Raw genomic sequence first — 13,500 nt, 5'->3', positions numbered from 1 at the left:
TTATTGATAGTCATTCATCAATGGGTACCTAAGCACATTCTATAACTTAGCTGTTGTGAATAGTGTCAAATATGGATGACACTGCTTATTTTTCTATGGCAATAATTCTTTGAAGTAGGAATTATTATTCTCTCCATTTTTTTGAGGAAGAAAATGGAGCACAGATAGGTTATTTCTCAAAGGTCATACAACGAACAGTTGCCTGAAGTAGAATTTGAACACATGTAGTTCCACTCCAAAGTTCATGCCTACCTTACCCCATTTTAGAAGTGGATAATGACAAAGTAATTTTCTAGACTGACATGTGAACCAACATTTTCCATTTCTGGATTATTTGGTAATTATAGGCACTCTGATGCATGGAGGATTTAGGAGTGTAGGGTGCCATTTTAAATTCTACAGCTTAGATTCCATATAAATATTTTGATATTACATCATAGTCAAAAGTCAGAGCAGTAAACCTCTACACTTTAGTTCTCAGTGTGCTCTCCCTCTCACCCCCTCTGTTTTTGCTCTTTCAAGACAGGGTTTCTCTGTGTAGTCCTGGCTGTTCTGGAACTTGCTCTTAGACTAAGCTGTCCTTGAACTCACATATATCTGTCTGGGTCTGCATCCCAAGTGCTGTGCCACCACCACCTGGCCTCACTTCTCATTTTTAATATAAGGAAGGTAGCAGCATCCCTAGGTAACTAACTGATGGAATGGCCTCATCCTCATATCTACTTTAGGAATAAAGGAGCAGAGATGGCTGGCTGTCCCTGGATCACTAATACTCTGGAGCCTAAAGTGTATAGTCTGAAGGTTCTACAGCTCTTATCAGCTCTGGCAGAGGGCAATACATTTCTAGCCACAAGGCTCAGGTCCAGAGCCCATCTCCTCAACACTCCTGTGAATAATTTTATTCTGCTCTACATGTCCTAAAAGCTTCAGTCAACTCCCAACATGTAAGCCCTATGTCCATTGGAGTGATGTAGCTATACAAAAAGGATTATCAGTGGCCACCAGAAGCTAGAAGAAAATCATGGAAAGTTTTTTCTTTGGAATTCTCTAGAACCAATGAAGCATTTGCTGCTCAGACTGAATTTCTGGCCTCTCTAATGATGAAGGAATAAACTTTTGTTCCAAGGCACCCAGTTTGTAGCAATCTGTTTTAGGTTAGCCCTAGAAAAACAGTACACATACTTTCTCAGTGAAGACTCTGGTTTTGATCTCCCTGGCTTCCTCACTTACCATCACAAGGATTGTCAGCATTTGAGGTGATATGGTCTGGTTTGGCCTGATGTTGCTTGTATTCTAAGGCTAATATTGAGCCCCCAAGAGCTGGTTGTCCCAGAGGTGAGAGAATCTACATGTAGACACAAATGACACTGTGACCTTGCTCCCAAGTTATTTCTGATTGGTAAATAAAGATGCTGACAGCCAATAGCTGGGCAGAAGATACATAGGTGGATTTAGGATTCCTTGGCTTGGTGGTTAGAGGAGAACCATGAGGGGGAGAAGAAGGTGAAAGAGGAAGGAGAAGCTGTCATGGGTTAGAAGAGTCAAGAAAATGTGGCCCTGAGGGCTGGCCAATTGGAGTTAAGAGCAGCCCAAATGAAACATAGCGAGTAATAACTCGGGGTTATCAATAGGAAAGTAGATTCTAATAGCATAGAAGGTAGATATCTGCCCAGCTCTTGTGCTGTTTGAAGCTTACTGTAAATATAAAGGTTGTGTGTGTCTTTTATCTGGGAACTGAATGATCAAGGTGGGGTAGAAACCATGAGTTGGGACTAAATAATTTCTACAACAGATATCAATGCAGAAGCCGATTATCCAACCTTCACCTGAGTCTCTGGTTTCTTAAATTTCATCATCTATTCCTCTATAGCTCAGTTACCCCTGCTCACTGTCACCAACTGTACCTTAATAAAGCCCTCATCACTGCTTTGCAGTTCTTCTCTGTACTAAATGTCTTAACTACCCCTCAGTCTCCAGGATGATGATTTAAAACCATCTTCAGTCTTTTCCCCAACCTTCAGCCCCCCATGTTTTCCCTCTTACTCATAGCAGATAACAATAGTTGTCATCTATTTCACTGAGAAAATTCAAGTATCATTCCGGGCCTCCTTTTCCTGCCATCATATCTACACATGGGCTTATCTATCTCATCTGTAGGTCATCTTGTGTGAAATGGTGGAGGAGGCATCCTTTCTTTTGGGGGACTATGCTTTCTATGACTGCTTCATAGTATATCCATTTCTACCTTTTCCTATAGTCAACTACCCCCTTTCTCTCCAATATGGTAAGGCTCTTTTCTTTAAATGCACACTTCTCAATAGCAGGTGAAATAGTCCCTCCTACCTTAAAGTAACACCCCCTGCCCTAGTCTGCCCTCCTCTAGTTATCACTCTTTGCTTCTAAAGACATTTCCCAGAAAATTTGTCTCAGCCCAGTCCAACCTCCTGTAAACAGTCTAAATCTTCTTTCTCCAAAGTCACCAGGGATCTGTATGTTAGTAAGCCCAAAGGATGTTTCCAATTCTTATTTTACCTGAATCTTTAGTGGTCTTTGACTGATTGGTCAATTCTTTGTTCAGATTTTCTGCTATTAACTTCCTTTTTCTGTTTTTCCCCTACCTCTTTGATAGGGTATTAAGGTGTCCTTTGGGGCTCATTTCTCTCTCTACAAGTGATTTATATCCCCAGCCTCTTTTCCACCTTTATTGTGAAACAGAGGTCTCATTAAATTGCAAAAGTTGACCTTGAACTTAGTCTGCAGCCCAGGCTGATCTTGAATTTCATTTTTTTCTGCCTACTGAGTCACTGGGACCAAATGTTAGAGTGTCTAGAGTCTTTCTTTCTTACTCTCTACTATTTCCTTGAGAACTGCCATGCATCTATGCTGTGGTGGCTTGAATTATGTTTGGCCAAGGGAGTGGCACTATTAGGAGGTATGGCCTTGTTGAAGTAAATGTGTCATTGTGGACATGGGCTTTAAGACCCTCATCCTAGCTGCCTGGAAGCTAGTCTTCTCCTGTCTGCCTTTGGATGAAGATGTAGAACTCTCAGCTCCTCCAGCCCCAAGTATGCCTGGATACTGCCATGCTCCTGCCTTGACGATACTGGACTGAATCTTTGAACATGTAAGCCAGCCCCAATTAAATGTTGTCCTTATAAGAGTTGCCTTGGTCATGGTGTCTATTCAAAACTGTAAAACCCTAACTCAAGACATATGCTCATGCTTTGCATCCCACATCTTTACTGCGATGTTTGAAGTACGGCTAAAATAACAATTCATGGCCAGGGCCATCATCTTCTCCTGTAGAGCTGGCTTCTCTATCGTTTACCTCTTTTAGTTAATGGCACTCTTAAATATCCAGTTAGCCATTCAGAAGACGAAGGATTGTCTCAGTTCCCTCTTCTTCATATCCAGTCTGTCAGTAAGCCTTCTGTATTTGGAAATCTTTTAGTCCAGCCATCCATATGCAGTTGCACTGCCCAGCACTATGTTTGTCATATTGCCTTTTATTTTTTGCAATAGACAACTATCTACACATCCACACTGTGCCCCTGAACCACTTAAAATTTATTAAAAGTTTTCAAATACAATATATATTTTGAATATATTCTTCCTTTCCCCAACTCCTCTTAGATCCTTATCACCTCTCTACCCACCCAACTTCATGTTCTCTCTCCCCCTCATGTTTTTCTCTGCTCTCTCTCTTACGTTTCCCAAAAAACAAAAACAAAAAACCCAAAATGATAAAAAACAACAAACAAAAATTGAGGAGGAGAAAAATCAATAAGATAAAATATACTCAAACAAAAAAAATGGGCACAAAACCTACAAATTTTGTTTTGCATTGGCCAACTACTCCTAGGCATGGGGCCTGCCTTGCAGTGTGGTTGATATATTCAATGATACTTATTGGAGAAAACTAATTTTCCCTTTCCCAGTAGCTATCGATTGCAGCTAGCTTCTTGATTAGGGTGGGGCCTTGTGTCCATGTTCTCCTCTCAGTGCTGGGATCCAGTCTGCCTTAACACCTGTACAGATACTGTGTGGGTTATCACAGTTTCCATGAGTTCATACGAATATTGGTCCTGTTGTATCTGGAAGATGTTGTTTCCACCTCTGCCTCTTATAATCTTTAGCCACCTCTTCCACATAAATCTCTTACCTTTGAGGAGAGGAATTTGATGAAGAAATCTCATTAGGATGCCTTTCACTCTCTGCAATTGCCTCCAACACCTTAAAAAATTATAACTATCAGAGTAATGTTTTTTAAAAGTTAAATCTGATAATATTATTATATTGGACCAAGAACTCCAATAATGCCTAATTACTCTAAAAAAGTGGATTATTAATGTGTCCTACAGGGCCATGTAAGGTCTTGACCAAACACTTCTCCACATACTACACTTTCCCTCATGATAAATGATTCTTTATAGCATTGATTCATATTTTTATCCTTATTTGTATACTTCCTTGGATAAGTACTATCTCTCCCACTATATTCCAAACTCTGTAAGACTAGGAATCATGTCTCATTTTGCTCTTAATTGTTTTTCTATTGCAAAGAACACTGTCTAGCATATGTTGCTCCAATTTATTGAAAGAATAAATGAGTTAGTGAATAGATGCATGAAGTTAAACTATCCACACTCCATCATGTGGTAGGGCTTTACTCTACTGCACCTGCTAACATGCCTGCTTTAATAGTAAACATGAGCCACAACTTGTAGAAATATAATCATAGCCTTTGGCTGCCTCCAGAGTTACTGAATGCATGGAGACAGCAACTTGTGCAAAGAGGATTCAGATACCCTTGCACATAACTAGATAGAGGCTTACCGCTAAACTAACCCACAGTTACGGCTGAGTGTTCCCACATTTCACGCAGAAATAAATGAGGTGCTTTCTATGGCAGAATAAGTTCTTTACTGTACCTTTGTTGTGGTTTGAATAAGAATAGTTCCCATAGACTCATAGATATGAATATTTGGCTACCAGCGAGTGGCACTATTAGAAGGTGTGGCCTTGTTTGAGGGGGTGTGTTTTTGTTGGGGGAAGTATGTCATTGGAGGTGGGCTTTGAGGTTTCAAGAGCCTAAGCCAGGTCTACTCTCTCACTTTTTCTTCCTGATACCTGAAGATACAGATGTAAATCTCTCAGCTGCCTCTCTAGCACCATGTCTGCCTGTATGCTGCCATGCTTCCTGCCATGATAATAATGGACTAAACCTTTGAAACAGTAAGCCAGCCCCAATTAAATGTTTTCCTTTATGAGAGTTGTGGTGGTCAGGTGTCTCTTCACAGCAATAGAACACTGACAAAAACAACTATGTATGGGTAATTTTCAGTGTTTGGATGTTAAGGGTAAGTACAATGTGGGGGATGGTTCTCACCTGAATGTGGGCAAATAAATTTTATCAGTTGTACCGAAGTTCCAAGGATGATTTTTCAGAAGAGATGTATTCCTTACTGAAGGAATCCAGGCTTGGATGGGGCCAGGGGGAGACTATGAGTCTAGAATTCTGGTTTTATAATAGTGGCTATGGAGGAATTTCCACAGTTAAACATGCTCTCTGGGGTTTGAGGTAAGAGTTACAAACACCAAGAATTACCTATACATAGTTGTTTTAGTCAGGGTTTCTTTGTCTTGAGCTTGCCTTTTTTCATCTAGTTTTGCGGGCCTTAGTTTATGGTTCTTGGAGTTTCAGACCTCCCACCATCTTCAGAAAGCCACCCATTCTGGGTAGTGGATACAGTATTCATTTTGAAGTCAGGCATACCTGATTTAACACTCTGGCCCAGTATTTTCATGTGTCAATGATCACAACTTGGTTCCTCTTCAGTAAAATGAGGAAATATCTGCTTTATAATGTTGGTGTGCATCTTAAACATCATGATAGCACTATAGTGTATTATACCATAGCCCTTGGTGCACATTAGTCCACCTTAAACTAGTCTTTGTAGAACAGGATAAACACTCCATTTTCCTTCTCTCCTGGTGTCTTTCTGCGCTGTTCTGTTGCTTGAGACACATTCGCCGGCAGGTTATTAAGTCTGATTCTCTGCTGGGAGGAAACTCCCTAGAGGGGACAATTTCTATGTATAGCTGGAGCTTGTGGGTTGAGTGCTTCTTTTCCGCACCCAGTGCAAATATCCTCAGAGATCTAGATTTTCTATGAAAAGAATGGAGGCCAGCACACCTTTGTTTTAGGTCTTGTTTGGGAGAATTATACATGTATGTTGTTGGGGTGAGGGGAGTGCATTGTATATTGTATGTTAGGGAAAATAACCTCCATCTTTAAGATAAGAATAGTGGAGAAAAAGAAGTTTAAATGAGCTTTCAGTGTCCATCTAGGAGACCAGTTCCAAATGCCAGCTCTCTGAAGACTTTGGAAGATGGGCCTTTATATTCATTCCAGTATAACAATCTACAAAACCTAGTAAATGCAATATTTTTATTTTGTGACTTCTGTTCTTCTTTGCTTTCCTGGTGGTCAGTAGATTCTTTTACCTGAAGACTGTTTTTACATTTATCAGTGGGGAGTATGTTAGGCTGACTTTATATCTCACTCTAAATCAAAGTAGGGTTGTATTTCACCCAAAGAGATGGGTTGTTACCAGCAGCTTTAAGGAGAAAAGACTGAAATACCTGGGCCCACTGTATGGAAGCCATCTTTTGTAATTGATCTGAACATGGCACATGGTAAGGAAACTTAAGGAGAAAACACATGTGAGGCTCCCTCAGGCCATGTCTCTGAGACTTAAAACCCTCCTTTGTTGATCTAAACTCCTATGTGGACAAGTTTATTGCCTTGGTTATATGGCCTCTGGAGATGATTTTGGGGCTCGGGTATCTCAGTTAGCAGCCTTTTTCTTCCTGTTCTGAAGTCTTAGCTCTCCTTTGAACTTTCCCAGTTCAAAAGTGCTTTTGGATGTTAGCTCATTTGTAGAGTTTAAACAGCCAAGCCTTTTGATTTAATAGCTAAACAAGCTAGCACAGGTAACTGCCCTCATCTTCTTCCCCAAGAAATTACTCATCCTTCAGGTGTATCAGAGGAGGATGGAATTCTTCCCAATAGTAGCAAATTGCAGCCTTATAATACATGAATACCTTAAATTCATGGGCCATAAAATTAAGAAGGTAGCGCTTCCATGGCAGAGGAGTTCAGAATGGTAGACATGAAAAAATGTTGCTGATGTGGTCTGGGGCAGAAGGTCAAGCAGCTCTTCTGAGCAGTTTTAGGCTAGTAGAGTTTAGCTTAGATTATCAAAAGGAGGGAAATGACATGTACGAATGAGTCAATTGGGAAGGAGGAATTCCTGTGTGCAGATACATTGAGGGTGGAACTGAATTGTATGCAAATAATGGTTTCCTTTCTTACCAGGCATTTTTCTATTGTAACATATTTGTTTCCCAAGAGTGTACTACTGTCCTGGAATCTTCCTTTTCTTGGACTTCTCTGACTAATCTTTGAATCTGTCCCCTGTCCTCTGAGCCAGGTCTGTGCTAGCCTGCAGGAAGGTGATGCAGTGTGAGATGAGACCAATTCCAGACATGAATTGGAGCACCCAAACAGCACCAGCCAGGAGTTCTTAGTCTGGGTTTAAGGTTCTGTAAATTGGCCTCTGCTGCCCCCCCATGGTAACTGAGATTACGTTTCCTCACCTGGGGTGACTTTTGAAGACTCCCACATTTTTAGTCACTTTTCCCAGGCCTTTACGCCTCACTCCATAGAATACCTTTAGGAACATGACACTTTCCTGGGACAAGGGCAAGACAAACTAGTAAGTACTGAGACTGGTGAGATTTTGATTGTCGTAGAGGTGCTGCTGTCCCCATTGGCTTGCAAGTAGACTTCTATCTCTGCATTATTCTGGGAATATGGGAAATGGACAGAGAAAGGAGGAAACTTTGAAACAATACAAACAGAGCCATTGTGAGCCTGTGTCTTTTTATTGGGGAATTGTGTCCATTGATGTTGAGGGATATTAATGACAAGTAATTGTTAATTCCTGTTATTTTGATGTTAGTCATAATAGTGTGTGTGTGTGTGTGTGTGTGTGTGTGTGTGTGTGTGTGTGTTGTGTGTGTGTGTGTTTCCTCTGTTTTTGGTGATATAGGGGTTACTTATTACTTGTACTTTCTTGGATGTAGTTTTCTACCTTGGGTTGAAGTTTTCCTTCTAGTATTTTCTGTAGGGCTAGATTTGTGGATAGATATTGCTTAAATTTGGAATAGTTCTACCTCAAGACCCAGCTATATCACTACTGGCCATATACCCAAAAGATGCTCAACCATCCCATGAGGACACTTGCTCAACTAAGTTCGTAGCAACTTTATTCCTAATAGTCAAGAATTGGAAACAACCTAGATGTCCCTCAACTGAGAGATGGATAAAGAAAATGTGGTACATCTACACAGTGGAATACTATTCAGCTATTAAAAACAAAGACATCATAAATTTTGCAGGCAAATGGACGGAACTTGAGAATATCATCCTGAGTAAGGTGACCAAGTCCCAAAAGGGCATGCATGGTGTGTACTCACTTATAAGTGGACATTAGCCATAAAATACAGCATACCCATGCTACACCCAACAGATCCAAAGATGTCTGCCCTTAGTGGGAGAGGATGCTCGGAACCCTACAGAAACTTGATGTGCTGGGGTGGAGGGATGTCCAGAGGGGGGTCTCCACCCTCTCAGAGGAGAATTGGAGGGGAGGGGGTTGGTGGGAAAGATTGTGGGAGGGGGTAACCGGGAGGAGGGGCAGTAAGCGGGATGTAAAATGAATAAAATTTTTAAAAGAGAAAAACAGAAAAGAAATGGAACCACTTGTCTAGATTGTTCTATGCTCCAAAATTTCAGCATGAAGCTCTCAAGGACCCCAAGCTCCCAGCATAAAGGGAGCACAACTGTCCACAATTTAACTTAGGAGCCAGTATTTTGGAATCTACTTTTTGCCTGGTAACTCCAACAAGGTCAGAGGTATCCCAGAGCTCAAGTTGGCCCACATTCCACTCTCTGGTTCTAGTATACCTTTGTGCACTATGATGTCTTGCATGAGAATTGCCCCTGTATGTTTATATATTTGAACATTTGGTCCTCAGTTGGTGAAATGTTTGGTAAAAATTAGAAGGTGTGGCCTTGTTAGAGGAGGTGTGCCACTGGAGGTAGACTGAGGTTTCAAAAGCCCATATCATTTCCAGTTAGCTTGTTTTGCTTCCATTTTGTGGGTAAGATGTAAGTTCTCAGCTACTGTTGTAGTAGCTCTCAGCTACGACAACACCATGTCTGTTAACCGTGCTCCCCTCCATGATGGTCATGGAGTTACTTTGTGAAACTGTAAGCCCTCAACAGTCTCTTTCTTCTATATGTTCCCTTGGTCATGGCATATAACACTAAATCATGGCTTCAAAGGATTTTCTGTCCATCATGGAGATGATGTTTCATAGAACAGTTCACTTCACAGTGACAGGAGTGGATGGTAGAAGCTGTTCATATTATGGCAGGCCAAGAAGCAAAGAGCAAGGCTGGAACCAGAGTTGTATAAATTAACTGTGGCTATGTCTGTAGGTGATTATCTTGATTGTTAATTGATATAGGAGGACCCAGTCTAATGTGGACAATATAATTCCTGGACACATGATCTTGGAGAGTGTAAGGAAGATATCTGAATGTGGACCTGAGCAACCAGCAGGCAGTCTTCTTCTATGGTTTCTGCCTTCAGGTTCTGGCCTTGATTTTCTGCCCTGACTTCCTCCATTGATAGACTGTGACCTAGAAGTATAAGAGAAAATAAACACCTTCCTCTTGTATGTTGCTTTGGTCAGAATGTTTTCTTACAGCCACAGAAAGGAGATCAGAGAAAAATATTCTACATATTTGTGTATCATATACTTCATTCTCTTTTTTGTAGCAGCTGCATTGATATATAATTCATATACTGTATGTTTTAGCCACATAAGTGTACAATTGAATGGTTTTAAGGTTTTTTTTTTTTTTTTTTTGGTTTTAGTATGTTTAAAGGGCGAATCATCAAGTGAGTGCTGGAAACCAAACCCAAGTCTTCTGTAAGAGCAACAAGTACTCTAAACAGCTAAGCCAACTCTCCAGCCCATGGAGGATATTTTCTTGATAAAGGAGGGTCAGCCCAGACCAATAAAAGTGGTACCACCCAGTGGCATATTGCTAGGTGATATAGAAAGTAGGGTGGGCAATGATGAGGAGCAAGTCAATAAGCAGCACTTTTCCATGGTCTCTGCTTCACTTCCTGCCTCAAGTTCCTGCCTTGAGTTCCTGCCTGGCTCAAGTTCACATCCTGGCTTTCCTTCATAATGATCTGTAAGCTGGAAGAGGAAATTAACTCTTTTCTCTCCAAATTGATTTTAGTCGTGGTGTTTATCACAGGATTAGAAAACAAACTAACATAGAAATTAGTACCAGGATTTGAGGTATTTCTGTAACTGACCTGACCATCTTATTTTGGGAAGGATTATGGACAAAGACTGGAACTTTTGGCTGGAAAAAAATCATTAGGTGTATAGAATTTAATAGGCTATCGTGGGAGCTTGAATTCTGAGATATAGAAGATGCTAGAGACCTGGCTTTTGAAGTTTCAGAGAGGTGAAGCCATTTATGTGGTATCGTGAAGATGAATGTATAATTTTTGGTCAGCTGCAGATAAAGAATCCCCTGTGACTAACAAGAGACCAGAATCACTAAAGTGAAACGTTTGCATTACTGGAACACTGGCTAGCTGAGGCTGAGAAATCAGCAGTGATTAAGAGACCAAAATCCTTAAGTTAACACCTATTGGGGATATCTTTTCTGGGCCAGCATACAGAAGCTGTGGTTCAGGGGTGGAGGTGGGGTAGCACAAAAGCTGCATTGTATTCCGGAAGCTGAAATTGACAATGTTTAAGAATCTCCTAGGTGGTACTGGTTTTGAAGGCAGGAAAGGGTAATAAGCAGCAGTTAAGGCTTGAATTCATAGGAGGCTAAGAGAGGCCAATGGTGAAGGTGCAGCCCCAGTTGCAGTGAAAATCCCAGGATTGAAGCAGTCATGGAGAGAAGCTGAGGCTTTGCACCATGAGGCAGGGCACAATCTCCAAAGAGAACCAAGGAGGAGCTACTGGTGAAGGTTCAGTCTCAGTTGCAGTGGAGACCCCAGCATGTTGGAGATGCCAGGACTATGGGATGATTGCCAAGGACAGCAGCAACTATAGAGTGGAGTTAGCCTGTGCCTGGGAGACAAGATGTATGTGCTATGAATGGCAAAGTATGAGAGGTGGAGCTTCTCAAACATTAGGCACCCAGAAGACAATGACTGAATCCCAGATGCTGAATATATTGAACTACACGATTCAATCTACACTATTGAATTTTGTTTTCTGCTTTGATTATAACTATTCCTTGGTTCTTTACTTTTGAAGTAAGGAAGCATATAATTTATTTTTTATTTTATTTTATAAGAGTCCACAGTTGAAGGACTTTGGACATTTAGAGAGTTACTGTGTTATGAAAGATAACTTGCCATTTTATCTTTGAAATTCAGTTAACTTTATCTAAATTGAAAAATACCAATTCTTAAAATTGCTTTTAACATCAAGATCCTTTTGTCATTAAAAACCACCAGTATTTCTAAGGCAGAAATATTTATGTTAACAAAACCAGTTTTTACTTTGGAGTTTATTCTTTAAAGAAATTGTGGAGAATAGAGAGAAAAATAGGCTATTTATAGAAGATGTCTGCGTGTGTACTTAGGTACAAACTTGGTGACAGAATGGCTTCAGAACATGCTGACATCTCAGAAACAGGTCTCAAAGGCTCAGTTTTCTCAGATTCTAGCAATGCCTAAGAGCCTTCATCTTCAATCTTGGGAGCCAAATAATACTCTGTGTCCCATGTCAGCAGTTTTATAATCTACAAAAGGGGTGCCTCTGCAGATATAGTACAGTTGAGTGGCTTTTGTGAAAAAGTTCAGATACCTCAGTGCAAAAGTTAGCTGAACTGGCCCATTCATGTCTGTGGTTACAGTTTCCTGTCTTTACTAACATTACTTGTAGGGGATGTGGAGCTAAACCTGCTGGAGGAAGAAGTGGGATGGAGAGTGTGGTACCATAAGCTCAGGGAGTCCTGATCTACCCTACAATCTGACATGGCTCCTCCGCCACCCCAGGTGCACCAATGAGACAAGGCAAAGAACTCAAGTCCAGAGTAGTGAATGCTTCCCCTGTGTTCCATGGAAGTCTCCCCATGGAACTGGCCCCTCCCCTACAGGCTCATGAACACATGCATCAGATTCAGCTAAACAATGCAGGTTGTGCACGATGTGCCCTTGAATACATAAACATACCCTAATTGGCTAATATACTATATATAAAGTTGTATAATAAACAATAAAGTTAGATCTGCACCTCAAGGCTGGTTTCCAGAGTCTGAATCCTGGGCATCTTCATGGGCTCTGCCTCCACTTTCCTCCCATTTCGTGGTCTCTTGTTCTCACAATTACATGTTTGTGACAACTTAATGTTTCCATTTCCAAGCTGTCCATTTGTGGAAAACTTTACCCAGTCCTTTCCACAGGATATTACAACAGTATCTCCAATATGGCTAAGGTCTCTGCACATAAGGCACAAATTCCCCAGAAGGCTTTACTGCACAGCTGTACTCCTGTTCTGGAATTTCAAGTTGCTCAATATCTAAATACACTAATTTCATTTTATAGTCTCAAATTGATCTGGCACTTCAATACTAGTGCTAACGTATCAGCTTTATTTTCAGCCCTTAAGGTAATGATGTCTTCATTACCAGCATATTTTAATATTTTGGACATACTGGTGATGTTCACACCCATAGCCTGGTTGTGGCTACAGTAGTATGTGTTGAAGACTTCAGAGCTCAGGGTGGGCTACACCAAGGGGACTTGCAGTGAATCTATTCTCAGGGGGTTCACACCACTTAAGCTGTTGATTCAGCAGGTCTTGTTAATGAAGTCTTTGCATACCTCCAGCACCTTCTTCAGGATGGAGCCCTAGACCAGGGCTCAACATGCCTCAAACATGGTGGTGCAGTTGAAACAACTAGAAGTTAAATACTGACAGGAACAAGGACTGGCTGCTATGGTCTCCTGGGTCATGATGCAAAAGTGACAGTGGAAACCCAGACTGAATGACCAACTTGTACTATTAAGATGTTGAAATTTTAAAAGACTTTGAGACTTTTAGGGGCCAGGAGATGGCTCAGTGGTTAAGAACATGTACTGCTCTTGCAGAAGACCTCAGTTTGATTCCAGTACCCATGTTTGATACCTTGAACACCTGAACACATGCACACACACCCTCACATAGACATACACATGATTAAAAGTAAAATAAATCTTAAAAGAGATTGTGAGAACACCTGGTGGGCTGCCTATGAACCTACTCCAGTACCTCTGTTCTCCCAGACTCGATTCTCAGAGTCATCCCTAGCACTGCAACAGAACACCAGTTGCCACCCCT

General features: G+C 41.1%; 1 pseudogene; it reads right to left on the bottom strand.

Annotated features, from left to right (window-relative positions):
* Positions 1 to 11,851: 11,851 nt before the first annotated feature.
* LOC117695390 (proliferating cell nuclear antigen-like) lies at positions 11,852 to 13,061 on the bottom strand (annotated as a pseudogene).
* Between the last annotated feature and the right edge of the window lie 439 nt (positions 13,062 to 13,500).

The sequence above is a fragment of the Arvicanthis niloticus genome, chromosome X, assembly GCF_011762505.2.
Source record: "Arvicanthis niloticus isolate mArvNil1 chromosome X, mArvNil1.pat.X, whole genome shotgun sequence".
Lineage (NCBI taxonomy): Eukaryota > Metazoa > Chordata > Mammalia > Rodentia > Muridae > Arvicanthis > Arvicanthis niloticus.
Note: the sequence above shows the minus strand (reverse complement) of the source record. Positions and strands in the feature narration are given on the sequence as shown.